Below are 14,405 nucleotides of genomic sequence, written 5' to 3' on the forward strand. Positions count from 1 at the left end.
AAGGAAACCAGTGGGGTTTCACATCTCTTGGTCTTTAAATAACATTGATTTCAAACTTGCCACATTGATGGCTATTCTGTCGTAGTACCAGGTATTTGACACCCACTCCTTAAATAACTCACCATCCAATATTGATGTGTGAAGCTCTTTAATCAGCTCATTTCTCTTGGGTTTTCCTTTTGACAGTAGCACCTTTATCTGATGCTAACCTCAATCTTGTGAGTAAAGGGATCAAATACATTATGTAAAATAATGCTGATCTTTCAAATAATTGAAAATCTCATTACATCAGAGCAAAGTTTCAACACAAAGAAAGCTTCTTGGACTCATTCCAAAACCTTAATTTTAAGAACTAATTACTTTCTGTCTAACCTTTAACAACTTCAAAAACATTATGTATATGTGCCACAGTACAATATTTAGCTAGGCTGGCTAAGAATTTTGCCCAAGAAACCAGGCAAGGTCACTCAATTCCAAACAATTGGTTTATTGATCATTACAGAATTTCTCTCTGGTGCTTCCTGGACTCTCTCCCCTCTCCCTTCCCCCTCTCCCTTCCCCCTCTCCCTGCCCCCTTTAAACTCTTAGTCCACAATAGAGACCCATATCAGAATCAGGTTTATCATCACTCATATATATCATGAAATTAGTCTTTTTTTTTTGCGGCAGCAGTACAGTGCAATACATAAAATTACTACTGGACTGTGCAGAATGGTGTTATTTTGTCAGGATGCTGGAGCAGGGATCCAATCACAGACCCAGTACTGTGTACACAGTGATATTCATTGATTAACAAATCCTAAGGTGCAAACAAAGTCAACGTCAAAGTTCAGGCAAAGATCAAAACATCCAGAGAAATCCAAAAACCAGAATCCAGAAACAGGCAAAGTCAATATTCAGATGGACAGAGTACAGATACGAATGCTGGAAAAGCTAAGGAAAATTCACTAGCACCATCTGGCAACATACAGCTGAAAACACAGGACTGAAATACACTGAGCAATAAACAGAGAGGCAGATGATAGGTGGAGCACAATGGGACACGGTTGCAGCAATACAGCTAATAATGAGAAGCAGATGAGAGACAGAGTACTCAGTAATACAGGGGCCGGAGTAGAGCAGGAGCAGGGACAGGAGCACATGGCAATACAAAACCACAGACTCACAGCTCAGGGGAAACACACAAAAAGATAGAGTTCAACTGGAGGTACTGACATAGTTACATTGAGCATCTTGATATAAGAATTTGACCAGGAGCGTTGATAATTCCTTTCCTCCTGCAGATGCTGCTTCACTTCGTGAGATACTCCAGCAGATTTTTTTGTTTCACTGAGTGTCACTGAAAAAAATTAGGATTCTGAAAACAGAAAAGAAGATTACAAGATGAATAAAGAAAGTAATTTTTGGTTAAATTAGGGCACAGGGTAGCCTAGCAGAAAGCACGCTGTTATTACAGCTCGGGGCATTGAAGTTGGGAGTTCAGTTCCACATAAGGAGTGTGTACGTTCTCCCTGTGGGTATGTGGGCTACCTCCGGGTGCTCAGGTTTCCTCCCACAGGCCAATGATGTAACGATTAGTAAGTTAATTGATCATTGTAAATTGTCCGGTGTTTAGGCTCGTGTTAAATAGGTTGGTTGCTGGGCAGTGTGGCCCACAGAAGGGCCTGTAATGTGAAATAAAATCATAAATAAATGGAACAAGATGTTCTGCTTAAGCTGGGAAAATATTTTTGTTTGACACAATATTGTCTTTGCTTAGGGTAGATTTTACTTTAGAAAACTGAAGTTGTACCAAGCTAATTAAATGTAATTACACATATAACTAAACTAATCCCTTCTGCCTACTTATGGTCCATACCCCTCCATATGTGCCTCTTAAACACCTCTAACATATTTGTATCCGCTAGAACAGGCAGTGCGTTGTAGAACTTGCTCTGCACATCTTTGAAATTACCCCCTCTCACCTTAAGTACTTGCCTTATAATACAGGAGCTCCCAACCCAGGGTCCACAGACCCCTTAGTTAATGGCAGTGGTCCATGGCATAAAAAAACTTGGGAACCTTTATTTCTTGAATTAGAATCTTCAACCCTAAATCCAGGGTAAAGATTCTGGCTGTGTACTCGATCGATGTCTCTCATCACTTTACAACCTTCCATCAGGTATCTGCTTAGCCTCTGTCACCCTAGAGAATATAACTCTAGTCGATCCAACCTCTCTTTACAGCACATGTCCTCTAATCCACAGTATCGCAGCAAACCTCTTTTACATCATCTCTATAGCATCTATATCCTTCCTATAACAGGGAATGGAAGTTTAAAAAAGAGTTTCTGACTGTGATAGTAAAACCTCCATTGTACTTCCTACAGCATTGCTGGGTAAGTTGTTGCAGTTTCAGGTCACAAGCATGCAGTACTTTCCAAGCTTTAAATAAGATTGGGATTTTTGATTAAGTTTGTGGTGTCAAAAGCATTACACTATGTAATAGTATCTTTCAATCTCCACATTTTCTGAAGTCTGAGTCCATTAATAACTGCTAAACAGCCAGGCCAATAGAAGGTATTAATTAAACTACCATAATTTGTACCAACTGTACAAAAAGGACAGCTTGCACCTGAACTTGAGGGGGTCCAAAATCATTGCGGGCAGGATGACCAGATTTGTTCTGGGGGGTTAAACTAATTTGTCAGTGGGATGGGGACTGGAATGATGAAGATGAGATAGTTGGTTTACAAACAGAGGCAATGTGTATTGATACTGAGCAAAGAGAGGCGCATGACAGGGCAAACTTTCAGTCTGCAGAACAAGTTGCAATGTAAAAGGTGGACAAAACCAAGAAGGATGAATACCAAACTGAAGGTGTCATATTTGAATGTGCCCAGTGTACAGAATAAAGTAGATGAACTTGTAGCACAGTTAAAAGATTGTGATGTTGTATGCATTTCTGAATCATGGCTGGAAGATTATAGCTGAAACCTTAATGTCCAAGGAAAAACATTGTATCGAAAGGACAGGCAGGAAAGCAGAGGGAGTGGTTTTGCTCTGTTGGTAAAAAATGCAATCAAATCATTAGAAAGAGGTGACATAGGGTCAGAAGGTGTTGAATCATTGTGCTAAGGAACAGTAAGGGTAATAAGACCCTGATGGGAGTTACATATAGACCCCCCAAACAGTACTAAGGATGTGGTCTACAAATTACCACGGAATATGGAAAATACATGTCAAAAGAACAATGTTACAATAGTCACGAGGGAATTCAATATGCAGGTAGATTGGGAAAATCAAGTTGGTGCTGGATTCCAAGTGGGGGATTTTCTAGAGTGCCTACGAATGGCTTTTGAGAGCAGTTCATGGTTAAGACTTTATACAGTACTGGTGAGGCCTCACTTGGAGTATTGTGTGCATTTTGGGCTCCTTATCAAGTCAAGTCACTTTTTATTGTCATTTTGACCATAACTGCTGGTACAGTACACAGTAAAAACAAGACAACATTTTTCAGGACCACGGTGCTACAAGAACAATACAAAAGCTATATTGAACTACGTAAAACAACACAAAACTACACTAGACTACAGACCTACCCAGGACTGCATAAAGTGCACAAAACAGTGCAGGCATTACAATAAATAATGAACAAGACAATAGGCACAGTAGAGGGCAGTAGGTTGGTGTCAGTCCAGACTCTGGGTATTGAGGAGTCTGATAGCTTGGGGGAAGAATCTGTTACATAGTCTGGTCGTGAGAGCCTGACTGCTTCGGTGCTTTTTGCCAGATGGCAAGAGGGAGAAGAGTTTGTATGAGGGGTGTATGGGGTCTTTCATAATGCTGTTTGCTTTACAGATGCAGCGTGTGGTGTAAATGTCTGTAATGGTGGGAAGAGAGACCCCAATGATCTTCTCAGCTGACCTCACTATCCGCTGCAGGGTCTTGCGATACGAGATGGTGCAATTTCCGAACCAGGCAGTGATGCAGCTGCTCAGGATGCTCTCAATACAACCTCTGTAAAATGTGGTGAGGATGTGGGGATGGAGGGTGGGAGATGGACTTTTCTCAGCCTTTGCAGAAAGTAGAGACACTGCTGGGCTTTCTTTGCTATGGAGCTGGTGTTGAGGGACTAGGTGAGATTCTCTGCCAGGTGAACACCAAGATATTTGGTGCTCTTAACGATCTCTACAGAGGAGTCGTTGATGTTCAGCGGAAAGTGGTTGTTCCTTGTCCTCCTGAAGTCAACAACCATCTCTTTTGTTTTGTTCACATTCAGAGACAGGTTGTTGGCTCTGCACCAGTCCATTAGCCGCTGCATCTCCTCCCTGTATGCTGACTCATCGTTCTTGCTGATGAGACCCATACACAATAGGGGGTGTTGATGGCAGACCCAAATGCAAGACGCAGACACTGAAGTATAAGGAACAGGACTCTACTAGAGTAGGGACGTGACAGGATACAGAAAAGGAGCAGGGACAAGAATGCAGACTTGGGCAAGGACATGGACTAGACCCAGGGAACCCGGATAAGGAACTATGAACTAGGAGCCTGGGCTTGGACTCCGAGCCAGAGACTGGGCAAGGACCCAGGACCTGGGTCTTGCCTTGGGCTCAGACCCCAGAACTAGGCAAGTTCATGACATGGCTACAGGACAAGACGTGGCTGGGGTCATGGCTCTTGAACTTGGAGACAGGCCGCGGTCTTGGCTTTTGACATGCGGAAGCTGATAACTCGGAGGCTGGAGCTCAGAGACACACTGGGAACTGTACATCAACATAGAGCCGGGACTTATCCTTCGAAGAGCCAGGACTCATCTTTAACACAACACCAACATGAGACAGGACTGTACGTGGACATAGAGCCAGAACTTATACTTAGACAAGCCAGCACTCAACCTTTCCACACCAGGGTGGGACAGGACCATCTGTCGGGTCATGGCAGAACCGCCAGACTTACCCAGCAGAGGCAAAGACAAGACAAGACAAGACAGATCCCCCCACAGGGCAACGGCAGAATGTCCTGACTTACCCCATGGAGGCAAGGACGTGACAAGACAGATCTCCCCATAGGGCAACGGCAGAACGGCCTGACTTACCCTACAGAGGCGAGGACAAGAAGAGACAAACAGCAAAGAATGACAGACAGTTCCATCTCTGCATCAGGGTTGCTCCAAGTAGCAGTTATGGCCAGCAACCTCAGCTGGCTACAGAAACAGCCGGATCCCTACCTAACTCAGAGTGGCTGACAGCCACTCAGCTGGCCCAGGAAACGGCCAAATCCATACCGCAATGACAGCTCCAACTACTGACAGCAAGGCTCCTTGAGGGGGTGGTTCCCCAATCACGGCCTAAAGATGGCAAGTGGCCGCTCCAACCTTCCACCAGCGGGTTGCTCCCAGGAGATCTTCACAAGACAAACCAGCAGCCCCCACTCAACCCCAAGGCTACTTATATTTCAAGCTCCAAGATGGGAATCAGGTGCCTATGATTAACTCAACCAAAACAAGGGACAGCTGGAAGACCCAGAGTCCTGAGTCCACGGGCCGGACTGTGAACTGGAATGCGGACTTCACGGACCAGACCATAACACCACCATGGTCGTGTCATCGGCGAACTTGATGATGTGGTTTGAGCTGTGTGTTGCAGTACAGTCGTGGGTCAGCAGAGTAAACAGCAGTGGACTGAGCACACAGTCCTGGGGGGCCCCCGTGCTCAGTGTGATGGTGTTGGAGATGCTGCTTCCAATCAGGACTGACTGAGGTCTTCCAGTCAGGAAGTCCAGGATCCAGTTGCAGAGGGAGGTGTTCAGGCCCAGTAGGTTCAGCTTTCCAAATCAGTTTCTGAGGAATGATTGTGTTGAATGCTGAACTGAAGTCTATGAACAGCATTCAAACGTACGTGTCTTTTTTGTCCAGGTGGGTTAGGGCCAGGTGGAGGGTGATGGTAATGGCATCGTCTGTTGAACGGACACCCAGATGGACTGTTTATTGTTGCCAGAGATTTTAACCATGCGAACCTTAAGTCAGTGCTTCCCAGATTCCATCAGAACGTGGACTTTGCAACAAAAGGGGAGAACGGGTTGGACCTTGTTTACACAAACATTAGAAAGGATACACTGAAACTGGAGTGGGTTCAGAGGAGGTTCACAAAAATGATTCCAGGATTGAAGGTCTTGTCATATAAAGAATGTTTGCTGGCTCTGGGCCTGTATTCACTAGAATTCAGAAGAGTGAGGGATGACCTTATTGAAACCTGTTGAATTGTGGAGAGGATGTTCCCTTTGATAGAAGAGTCTAAGACTATAGGACACAGCCTCAGAAGAGAGGGACATCTTTTTAGAAGAGGAGGAATTTCTTTAGCCAGAGAATGGTGAATCTGTACAATTCTTTGCCAGAGGCAGTTCTGGAGGCCAAGTCTTTATGTATATTTAAGACAGAGGCTGATAGATTCTTGATTGGTCAGGGCATGAAGGGATACAGGGAGAAGGCAGAATTTTGGCACTGAGGGAAATTAGATCAGCCGTTATGAAATGGTGGTGCAGACTCAATGGGGCAAATAGCCTAATTCTGTTCCTATCTCATATGGTCTAAAGGAAACATTTCAGTTCCTCTGCTTCCTTAGAAGGATGAGAAGATACACCAGGGCATCTAAAACTTTCACAAACTTCTATGGATGTGGTGGAGAGTGTATGACTGGTTGCATCACAGCCTGGTATGAAGACACTACGCTCCTAAATGGAAAAGCGTGGAAAAAGTGATGGATACGGCCCAGTCCATCGGGGTAAATTCCTCCCCACCTTTGAGCTCATCGACACAGAGTGCTGTCAAAGGAGAGCAGTGTCCATCATCAAAGACTCCCACCACTCAAGCTATGCTCTCTTCATGCCGCCTCCATCAGGAAGAAGGTACAGGACCCTCAGGATTCACACCATCATGTTCAGGAACAGTTATTATCCCTCAACCATCTGGCTCCAGGACCAGAAAGGATAACTTTACTCAACTTCATTTGCTCCATCACTGAACTGTTCCCAGAACCTAAGGACTCATTTCCAGGAACTCTTCATCTCATGTTCTTGATATTTATTGTTTATTTACTTATTATTATTACTTGCTTTTTTGCATTTGCACAGCTTGTTTTTCTTGCACACTGATCATCATTATGAGAAAACCTGCAAATGAAGCTGAGCCCGTGCATTATAAAGCATACAGATGCAATTATCTGTAATTGTTGCTTTATGTTAGAAGTGTGCTGTGTATTATCATGCACTCCCACTGGATTAAGGATGACTATATGCTTCTAGATCTCGGGATCAGCCCAGTTCTGCCGTTGACTTTGGCTAAAGACAGAGAAACCATGTGGAAATGGAAATGCAGTGCACTCCATACAGACAAAGTACTGGGATGTGGGAGCAGCTTACTTTTTCAATGTGAACATTTTTAGCATTAAAATACAAGCAACATGGGCCTTTCACTCTGATTTTTATTTAGAGTAACAAACCCTTCTGATAGCCCAATGAGCCCAATTACACCTATGTGGTAATTTACCTGCTAACGTGTACATCTTTGGAACGTGGGGCAAACAAGCAGCCAGAGGAAACCCATGGGGAGAAAGTACAAACAGCAGCGGGTCACTGGTGCTTTAATAGCGTTAAGTTAACCTCTGCTCTACTGTGTACAGTCAAGTCAATTGAATACCCTTTTCTCCTTCGATTAGTGTTACATGTACATAATAACTGGTTCAGATTTTATGCAATGTGCTTGTAATCCCGAAAATCACACGGAACACTGAAACTATGTTTTAGGCAATGAGCCAGGTAGCATTGTTGTATGAACTTTCCACTAAAACTTAAAGGAATGGGGAGATATAGAGGTCACATCCTTTAAATACTCTGGCACAACAAACAGCACTGATACAGCATGCTTGATGAAGAGAATCATCTCGACAGGCCCTTAATGGTTGCACTATTTCTGCAGCACTTCAGCACCCGCTAACAGACTGTTCAGAGAATGTTCTGTGACGTGAGAGCACAGAACAGCATGCTGTCTCTTTGCCAGACAGTAATTTCTATGATGCTATGTGATTCTGCTTGAGGATGGATCCTCTATGGGATTAATGTATGGTCACAGTATTTTCATCATCTTGTTCTGTGGAGGCAGAAAGTGGAAAAGTTTGAATTGATCACAAGTTTGCTCACAGCCTTAAGAAAGATGAGGGACTCCTTCTGCACTATCTCTCCATGTACCCATCATTAGTTGCTCAGTGAAAAACCTATTACTGTTATTTATTTATTTAGAGATACGATGCCGAACAGGCCCTTCCGGCCCAGTGAGCTAGGCTGCCCAACAGCACCTATTTAAAGCCAGCCTGAGCAAGCACAATTTCCAATTACCAATTAACCCACCAAGCTGTACAGTTCTGTCTGTTCTGGAAGAAACTGGAGCACCTGCAGAAAACCCATGTGGTTCAAGGGGAGAAAGTACAAACTCCTTACAGATGGTGCCAGAATTGGACTGGGACTGTAATAGTGTCAAGCTAACAGCTTTACATATTCTATTTTCCATATCAATGTATCAGAATGAGTTGAAACTGTTTTGATTCCGTCTAGTCTGAGGCCAAAATTCCAGAGCAATTGGTATGTAAAATCTGTCAGCCTTAATAGCCTGCCTATTTTAAATTTTTCATGTCAGTTCTTCACCAAGCCTCAATGAGATGCCTCATGCATTTCATTCTCCAAGTTATCACTGAAAATGGGATGTCTTAAGTAGGCAATGGTGCTGATTAGCTCCACTGATTAAAGTGCAGAGCTACATTAAAGCGTCAAGGCCCAGGAGTGGAAAGCAGCTCACTGAGCAGAAAATGAATCAATGTTCTGCCTCAATACTCCTCGCCTACCAAAGCGTCGAGACAGATTAAAGTGTCGAGGCCTGAGAGTGGCAAACAAACTGGTGCTCTGCCCTGAACCAGCAAAGATCCCCCACCTGAACCTGTTCTGTTTGCCTGTGTTTGGGCCACATCCCTCTCTTCTCACTACTGCCATTGGTGGAAAGTGCAGGAGACTGTCAGGTTCGGGAGCAGTTATTGCCCTAAAGCTATTGGGCTCCTGGACTGGCTTCACTCACCTCAGCACTGAACTGTGGACTCACTTTATATTATTTGTGCAATTTGTTTGTTTTTGACACCTGGGATGTTTGTCAGTCTTTGTGTGGGGCATTTTGTGGGCTCTATTGTGATCCTTCATTTTGTGGCTGCCTGCAAGAAGGTGAATCTCAAGATTGAATTTGGTGTACATACTTCGATAATAAATGTACTTGGTACTTTGAACTTTAAATGTGATTGTGAGTGAATAGTTGTTGCATGATGGTCTCTCTGTCTCACCTTTCTTCCCTACGGCTCAGATGTCTAACATGCTGTGATGCATGAGTTATTGGAGATGGTGTCTGGATTAAAAATTATTGGAGTTAACATCCAGATTAAAAGTTACTGGAGTTAATGCCCAGATGAATAGTTATTGGAGTTAATGTTCGGATTAAAGGCTTTTGGAGTTGATCTCTGGATTAAAAGTAATAAAAGGAACTAATTAGCACATGTAGTTTTGCTTTTGGTTTTGAACTGCCTAGTCAAGGCTGTCACATTCATAACCATCTGCAAAAAGTGGTGAGCATAAAGATTTAGTGTCTAATGCATCCCTTGTTGAATTAAAGCATATTTTATCAAGACAAAAGTGCAGAAATTTCTTTGTTTCTCCATTACGTCAGAACACAGAAGTCATGAAAACAGATTTTTTTTTTTTGCTTTTGTCACAGGCTAGTAATTGTTGCCTGAGACTGTAGAATGCAACATACTGCTAAAAGTTATCAAACAAGGAAACTGAGAGATTGAGGCTCCATTACAAACACAAGTGGCTTCAAATTCCCCTTGAGTTTTAATCAGTCAATGAGGTGATCTACAAACAATTGATAGAACTAAAACTTTTTGAAGTTGCTATTCATTAGCATGACTAAGTTTTTCATCAAACAGAAATGTGATTTAAATGGCTTCATATATTTTTAGTTAGTTAGTCCTTCCCATTTATCAAAAGTGTTCAGAAGCATATTAATGCCCTTGACCTCCTGCTGTCAGCAGAAGGTACCACAGTAAAAGACCAAGGAAGTATCGAGATGTGCAACAAGAATTGGCTGGAGCGGATTGTGAAGGTAAAACAGAAATTTGGACTGGGGGAAGGCACTCCCTGTCAATAACTAGTCAGCAGGTACGAGGTGTTCTCTCAGGGCTGCAGTACTTGGCAGACGTGTGGCTTCTCTCCCGCTCCTCCAGCCAAGGAATCACCCAAGCTGTCTTCATGTTCACCTGGGTTTCCAACATGGAGTGGGTCAGACAGGTCACAATACAAAGACCCTGGACAATGAGGGCTAAAACATACCCAATGTTGCTTTCACGCTGATGACCAATTCATGTGTGGCTACATTAGACTGTGTACGGAACCCAAGTAAGTGGACACCAACTCATTATGTATTGAGTTTCTATCTGTCCTCTTTGTTATGAAGGATGGGTATGACTCCATTGTCATGCAATGTCCCAGTCAGCCAGATGTTACCCAACTACCTGTCCTTTGTTGAAAAGTTCTTTCAGATCAACAGCTTTGACCATAATGCTATCAGGTATGAAGCATCCTCCAGACACTGCAAGAGGACTCAATGGACACAGTGGGGTGACTTCCTGAGCAGATTTTCCCAAACATCTGACAGAATGCCTCATCACCAGGCTTCACCAACAGGCACCAAGACCTCGCCTGGCTGGCTCTCCCAGTCAGATCCTACTGGCATGTCTAGAGCAACATTCCCACTGCTTTGTCCATGGGATGTCTGTAGTGTGGACAAGACTAGCTCACCTCTTTACAGACTGTGCGTTTGTGAAGAAGGTCTGGAGAAAGATGAAAAGGCCTGTTTTGCAGTAAATCCCAAGCAGCTGCATGACAGAGGACTCTCTGATCTATGGGCTGTTCCCAGGAACACACATGGAGACAAATAACTGGCAGATCATCAACTTGGTGAAAGACGCTCTTTGAAACCTTTCAATCTGCCAGCACATCAAGATGTCTGTAGAGGAATGCTGCTGACTGGCACATTCCAAGCTGCGGGAGTACAGGATGCACTGAACTTGGTGCAGTCACCACAAGGGTGTGGTGGGGAAGGACTACGGTGTAGGGTTCTTCTACTGGGGAGGGAGGGGATGGGTTGGGGGAGGAAGCCACTCTGTTATTATTGTCACAGTCCACCACCCTGGAGTGCCACATGAGTGGCAGCTGTACTATTGATGTGCATGAATATAACAGCACTGTACGGAAAGCATTGAATAGGAAGGTAAAGAATCTAAAGGCATTGAATAGTTTATTTGTGTATTTTTAGAAATATAAACAATGTTTATTTTGTTTAAAAGTACAGCTTTCTCCCCCAGGCTGTGAGAATTCATAACACCCTGCTTCCACCCAGTACACATTATTTATGACAGTGCCAGTAGCATTACACTGTTGTATATTTAATTGTATGTCATATATACATTTTATGTCAACTTGTCCATCTACTGAATGCTTTTATTATCTGTTACTATTATTGTTAGTATTAGTTTATGTGCTGTGTGTGCTGTGTTTTTCACCTTGTTCCATTGAGCTGTATAGATGTCTATGGTCGAACTTGAACTTAATATTGATGACTAAGGAAATTTTGGTGAATTATCAGATCATGATTACTTATTTTTTGAAACAATTTAGGAGACAAATAAGTTTCAAATTGTTTAACCAGCAATCTATAATTAGAGTCTTCCACATCACAACAAGGTTGTTGCATGCAGAAGTAATTAAGGACTTTGGAACTCCTGTAAGTGTTGATTATGGAGTGTGTGAAATGTTCAGTGAAGTAGATCATTGGAGGTTAAACAATATTTCTCGGTGATTTAACAAATTTGTTTCAATTTAACAACATTTAAAAGTGTGTAAGCATCACTTAATTCTCATCTGATACTGCACCCTCCAACCAACTCTGTGAAATGGAAAAAGCATTCCGGAAATTTCAGACCCAAGACATCAATTTAACCCATTAATGCAGGTTTTATGAAGGGTACTCTATTTCTTTTGAACACACTACGTAAAAAGGAAATGGAACTGTCAAATTTAGTTCCCATTATGCAACACCTTTATTAATTCATTATCAAACAAGAGACAATCTGCAGATGCTGGAAATCCAAGCAACACACACAAAATGCTGGAAGAACTCAGCAGACCAGCCGGCATCTATGGAAATGAGTATAGTCGACGTTTTGGGCCTAGACCCTTCATCAGGTCTTGAGAAAAAATGATGAGGAGTCAGAGATAGAAGGTGGGAGGAGGGGAGGAAGAAACACAAAGTGTTAGGTGAAACTAGGAGGGGGGAAGGGTGAAGTAAAGAGCTGGTGAAAAACATACAGGCTGGAGAAAGGGGAATCTAATCGGAGAGTACAGAAGGCCATGGAAGAAACAAGAAGGTAGAGGAGCACCAGAGGGAGGTGATGGGCAGGCAAGGAGACAAGGTGAGAGAGGGAAAAGTAGATGGGAAATAGAGCAGAGGAGCGTTACCAGAAGTTTAAGAAATCAATGTCCATGCCATCACGTTGGAGGCTACCCAGACAGAATATAAGGTGTTGTTCCTCCAATCTGAGTGTAGCCTCATCACGACAGTAGAGGAAGCCGTGGACTGAATGGGAATGGGAAGTGCAATTAAAATGGGTGGATTCCACTTTTTTCGACAGAAAGAGCATAGGTGCTCAACAAAATGGTCTCCCAATCTATAATGTGTCTCACTGATATTCAAGAGGACACACCGGGAGCATCAGATACAATAGATGACACACGGAAGAAGTGTTACCTCATCTGGAAGGACTATTTGGGGCCCTGAGTGGTAGTGAGGGAAGAGGTGTAGGGGCAGATGTAGCATTTGTTTAGCTTGCAAGGATAAGTGCCAGGAGGGAGATCTGTGGGGAGAGATGAATGGACAATGGAGTCGTGCTGGGAGTGATCCCTGTGGAATGCAGAAAGTTGGGGGGAGGGAAAGATGTGTTTGGTGGTGGGATCCCATTGGAAATGATGGAAGCTATGGAGAATTATGTGCTGGGTGCGAAGGCTGATGGGGTGATAGGTGAGCATAAGAGGAATATTGTGCCTGTCGTGTGATGTATTTTAAATATTTAGTGCATAGTGGATCAATATTGATTTCATCATCTTCCCTGTTTGTAATTATGGTGCCAGATGTCAAGGGCAGATCCACAAATGAAGAATGGTTTTAATTTGAGGATTTACTCTGCCACAAAAATTGCATATGCATACTAAAGATGGATTTCATGTAGGTACTGTACACCGTAATAGACAGGTTATAGATAGCTTGGGGTGAGATTAAAACCTTCATGGGATAATTTTGTAACACATATATTTAGCTGTGATTCCATTGCAAATAAGAGAGCAAGGAAGGTTCAAAGTTCAAATAAATTTATTATCAAACTACGTAGTATATGTGTCTCTATATAATACCTTGCAGGTATTCACAGGAAAATAAAGAAATAGAATACATTTTATGAAAAACTATACATAGCAAAGACAGAGAAACATCCAGTGTGCAAAAAGGAGAAACCATAGAAACTACAGCACAGGAACAGGCCTTTTGGCCCTTCTTGGCTGTGCCGAACCATTTTCTGCCTAGTCCCACTGACCTGCACACATAGAAACCATAGAAACTACAGCACAGGAACAGGCCTTTTGGCCCTTCTTGGCTGTGCCGAACTTGTACAAATAATAAATTTTTTAAAATAAGTAACATGAGTTGTAGAGTCATTGAAAGTGAGTCTATAGATTGTGGAATCAGATCAGCATTGCGGTGAGTGAAATTATCCACCTTGGTTCGAGAGCCTGATGGTTGAAGGGTATTATGAATCTGGTAAGATGGGACCCAAGGCTCCTGTACCTACTCCCCAGTGGGGATAGCAAGAAGAGAGCATGGCCTAGATGGTGGGTATCCTTGATAACGGATGTTGCTTTCCTGCGACAGCACCCATTGTAGTAGATGCTGCTCAGTTTATGAGCCCGGATGAACCCAGATTAGTGCAATAGTAGAACTCTACAATTTGAAGGTTTGTTTTATGAACTACTTACAATGGCCCAAGGACATTTTTCTCAATCATTATATTTACATTCTCAGGTATCAGCTATGCACAGAATATAAATAATAGATCAATTACTGTTGAAGTCTTGAGTTATTGGACCTAACTGGAACCTTAGATTGACCTTCACTGAATCAACAGAGCCAGTTAAAGCAATCCTTGCCTTATTTTCTCAGAGCTTCAGTTGAAATTCACCATGTGAGAAGCTAGAACTCAACCTGCAGCAGAACTACGGTGGTAG

General features: G+C 43.0%; 1 long non-coding RNA gene across 1 annotated transcript in view; it reads left to right on the forward strand.

Moving 5' to 3' along the window:
* Positions 1-11,261: 11,261 nt before the first annotated feature.
* Positions 11,262-14,405, forward strand: part of LOC134351280 (uncharacterized) — a 48,471-nt gene continuing 45,327 nt past the window's right edge. The window contains exon 1 of the long non-coding RNA XR_010019115.1: positions 11,262-11,343. This is a non-coding gene — a long non-coding RNA (uncharacterized LOC134351280). The remainder of the gene's footprint in view (positions 11,344-14,405) is intronic.

Source organism: Mobula hypostoma, chromosome 9 (genome assembly GCF_963921235.1).
Source record: "Mobula hypostoma chromosome 9, sMobHyp1.1, whole genome shotgun sequence".
Lineage (NCBI taxonomy): Eukaryota > Metazoa > Chordata > Chondrichthyes > Myliobatiformes > Myliobatidae > Mobula > Mobula hypostoma.